The 4,063-nt window shown below is 43.5% G+C and overlaps 1 non-coding gene across 1 annotated transcript; it reads right to left on the reverse strand.

Moving 5' to 3' along the window:
• Positions 1-472: 472 nt before the first annotated feature.
• LOC127746139 (small nucleolar RNA R71) lies at positions 473-580 on the reverse strand. Its single transcript, XR_008007758.1, has one exon. It is a non-coding gene; the product is annotated as a small nucleolar RNA R71 (small nucleolar RNA).
• Between the last annotated feature and the right edge of the window lie 3,483 nt (positions 581-4,063).

A 4,063-nucleotide genomic window follows, 5' to 3' on the forward strand; every position in this document is an offset into this window, starting at 1 on the left:
AAAACTAAGAGAAGCTAAAGCACAACTCTCTGTAGAGGACCTAACAGAAATCTTCAAAGAAGAAGACATGGCAACCGAGAACAACAACAATGCCAACAATGCAAGGAAGGTGTTGGGTGACTTTACTGCACCTACTCCCGACTTCTATGGGAGAAGCATCTCTATCCCTGCCATTGGAGCAAACAACTTTAAGCTTAAGTCTCAATTAGTTTCTCTAATGCAACAAAATTGCAAGTCCCATGGACTTCCATTGGAAGATCCTCATCAGTTTTTAGTTGAGTTCTTGCAAATCTGTGACACTGTCAAGACTAATGGGGTTGACCCTGAGGTATACAGACTTATGCTATTCCCTTTTGCTGTAAGAGAAAGAGCTAGGATATGGTTGGACTCACAACCTAAAGAAAGCCTGAACTCTTGGGAAAAGCTAGTTAATGCCTTCTTGGCAAAGTTCTTTCCACCTCAAAAATTGAGTAAGCTTAGAGTGGAAGTCCAAACCTTCAGACAGAAGGAAGGTGAATCCCTCTATGAAGCTTGGGAAAGATACAAACAATTGATCAGAAAGTGTCCCCCTGACATGCTTTCTGAATGGAGCATCATAGGTATCTTCTATGATGGTCTGTCTGAACTGTCCAAGATGTCATTGGACAGCTTTGCTGGAGGATCTCTTCATCTGAAGAAGACGCCTACAGAAGCTCAAGAACTCATTGAAATGGTTGCAAATAACTAATTCATGTACACTTCTGAAAGGAATCCTGTGAACAATGGGACGAATCAGAAGAAATGAGTTCTTGAGATTGTTACTTTGAATGCCATACTGGCTCAGAACAAAATATTGACTCAGCAAGTCAATATGATTTCTCAGAGTCTGTCTGGAATGCAAGCTGCACCAGGCACTAAGGACGCTTCATCTGAAGAAGAAGCTTATGATCCTGAGAACCCATCAATGGAAGAGGTGAATTACATGGGAGAACCCTATGGAAACACCTATAATCCTTCATGGAGAAATCATCCAAATCTCTCATGGAAGGATCAACAGAGACCTCAACAAGGTTTCAACAACAATAATGGTGGAAGAAACAGGTTTAGCAATGGCAAGCCTTTTCCATCATCTTCTCAGCAACAGACAGAGGATTCTAAGCAGAGCCACTCTGACTTAGCAACCATGGTCTCTGATCTAATCAAAACCACTCAAAGTTTCATGACTGAAACAAGGTCCTCCATTAGAAACTTTGAGGCACAAGTGGGTCAGCTGAGCAAGAAAGTTACTGAACTCCCTCCTAGTACTCTTCCAAGCAATACAGAAGAGAATCCAAAAGGAGAGTGTAAGGCCATCAACATGGCCGAATTTGGAGAGGAGGAAGAGGCAGTGATCGCCAATGAGGAAGACCTCAATGGACGTCCACTGGCCTCCAATGTATTCCCTAATGAGGAACCATGGGAATTTGAGGTTCACACTAAGACCATAGAAATTCCATTGGATTTACTTCTGCCATTCATGAGCTCTGATGAGTATTCTTCCTCTGAAGAGGATGAAGATGTCACTGAAGAGCAAGTTGCTAAATAACTTGGAGCAATCATGAAGCTAAATGACAAGTTATTTGGTAATGAGACTTGGGAGGATGAACCCCCTTTGCTCACCAAAGAAGTGGATAAATTGACTAGGAAGAAATTACCTCAAAAGAGACAGGACCCTGTGAAGTTCTCAATACCTTGTATTATAGGCACCATGACCTTTGAGAAGGCTCTGTGTGACCTAGGGTCAAGCATAAACCTCATGCCTCTCTCTGTAATAGAGAAGCTAGGGATCTTTGAGGTGCAAGCTGCAAGAATCTCACTAGAGATGGTAGACAATTCAAGAAAACAAGCTTATGCACTTGTAGAGGATGTTCTGGTAAAGGTTAAAGACCATTACATCCCTGCTGATTTCATAGTCCTAGAGACTGGAAAGTGCATGGATGAATCCATCATCCTTGGCAGACCCTTCCTAGCCACAGCAAAGGCTGTGATTGATATTGACAGAGGAGAATTGATCATTCAAGTGAATAAAGAATCCCTTGTGTTTAAGGCTCAAGGATATCCCTCTGTAACCATGGAGAGGAAGCATGAAGAGCTTCTCTCAAAACAGAGTCAAACAGAGCCCCCACATTCAAACTCTAAGTTTGGTGTTGGGAGGTTCTAACATTGCTCTGAGTATCTGTGAGGCTCCATGAGAGCCCACTGTCAAGCTACTGACATTAAAGAAGCACTTGTTGGGAGGCAACCCAATGTTATATTTATCTATTTTCCTTTGTTATTTTATGTTTTCTATAGGTTGATGATCATGGGAAGTCACAAAATCAATTGAAAAAGCAAAAACATCATGAAAAACAGAACGAAAAATAGCACACCCTGGAGGAAAACTTGCTGGCGTTTAAACGCCAGTAAGGGCAGCAAATGGGCGTTTAGCGCCCAGTCTGGCACCATTCTGGGCGTTTAACGTCAGAAAGGGGCACCAGACTGGCGTTAAACGCCAGGAAAGGGCAAGAAGCTGGCGTTAAACACCAGAAATGGGCACCAGCCCGGCATTTAACGCCAGAATTGGCAGAAGGAGCATTTTTGCTCGCCACTTGGTGCAGGGATGAATTTTCCTTGACACCCCAGGATCTGTGGACCCCACAGGATCTGCACCTACCCCACCACTCTCTCTCTTCTTCACTCATTCACCAATCACCTCAACACCTCTTCCCCAAAAAACCCCTCACCTATCAAAACCCACTATTCTCTTCACCACTCACATCCATCCTTCATAAAACCCCACCTACCTCACCATTCAAATTCAAACCAATTTCCCTCCCAAACCCACCCATAATGGTCGAACCATACAACCCCTCTCCACTCCTATATAAACCCATCTTCACTCCTTCATTTTCACACAACCTAAACACTACTTCTCCCCCTTGGCCAAACCACAAAGCCACCTCCATCTCCTCTATTTCTTCTTCTTCTACTCTCTTCTTTCTTCTTTTGCTCGAGGACGAGAAAACCTTCTAAGTTTGGTGTAGTAAAAGCATTGCTTTTTGTTTTTCCATAACCATTTATGGCATCTAAGGCCGGAGAGACCTCTAGAAAGAGGAAAGGAAAGGCAAAAGCTTCCACCTCCGAGTCATGGGAGATGGAGAGATTCATCTCAAGGTTGCATCAAGACCACTTCTATGAAGTTGCGGCCATGAAGAAGGTGATCCCCGAGGTCCTTTTCAAACTCAAAAAGAGTGAATATCCGGAGATCCGACATGAGATCTGAAGAAGAGGTTGGGAAGTTCTTACTAACCCCATTCAACAAGTCAGAATCTTAATGGTTCAAGAGTTCTATGCCAATGCATGAATCACCAAGAACCATGATCAAAGTGTGAACCCGGACCCAAAGAATTGGCTTACAATGGTTCGGGGGAAATGCTTAGATTTTAGTCCGGAAAAAGTAAGGTTGGCATTCAACTTGCCCATGATGCAAGGAGATGAACACCCTTACACTAGAAGGGTCAACTTTGATCAAAGGTTGGACCAAGTCCTCATAGACATTTGTGAAGAGGGCGCTCAATGGAAGAGAGATTCAAGAGGGAAGCTGGTTCAACTGAGAAGGCATGACCTCAAGCCCGTGGCTAGAGGATGGTTGGAGTTTATCCAACGCTCAATCATTCCCACTAGCAACCGGTCCAAAGTTACTATAGACCGGGCTATCATGATTCATAGCATCATGATTAGAAAGGAAGTAGAAGTTCATGAGGTTATATCCCAAGAACTTTATAAGGTGGCGGACAAGTCCTCTACCTTGGCAAGGTTAGCCTTCCCTCATCTCATTTGTCACCTCTATTATTCAGTCAGAATTGACATAGAGGGAGACATCTTCATTGATAAAGACAAGCCCATCACTAAGAAGAGGATGGAGTAAACAAGAGATCCCACTCATGGACATGAGGAGATTCCTCATCATGAAATCCCTGAGATGCCTCAAGGGATGCACTTTCCTCCACAAAACTATTGGCAGCAAATCAACACCTCCCTAGGAGAACTGAGTTCCAACATGGGA

This window comes from Arachis duranensis, chromosome 3 (genome assembly GCF_000817695.3).
Source record: "Arachis duranensis cultivar V14167 chromosome 3, aradu.V14167.gnm2.J7QH, whole genome shotgun sequence".
Classification (NCBI taxonomy): Eukaryota; Viridiplantae; Streptophyta; class Magnoliopsida; order Fabales; family Fabaceae; genus Arachis; species Arachis duranensis.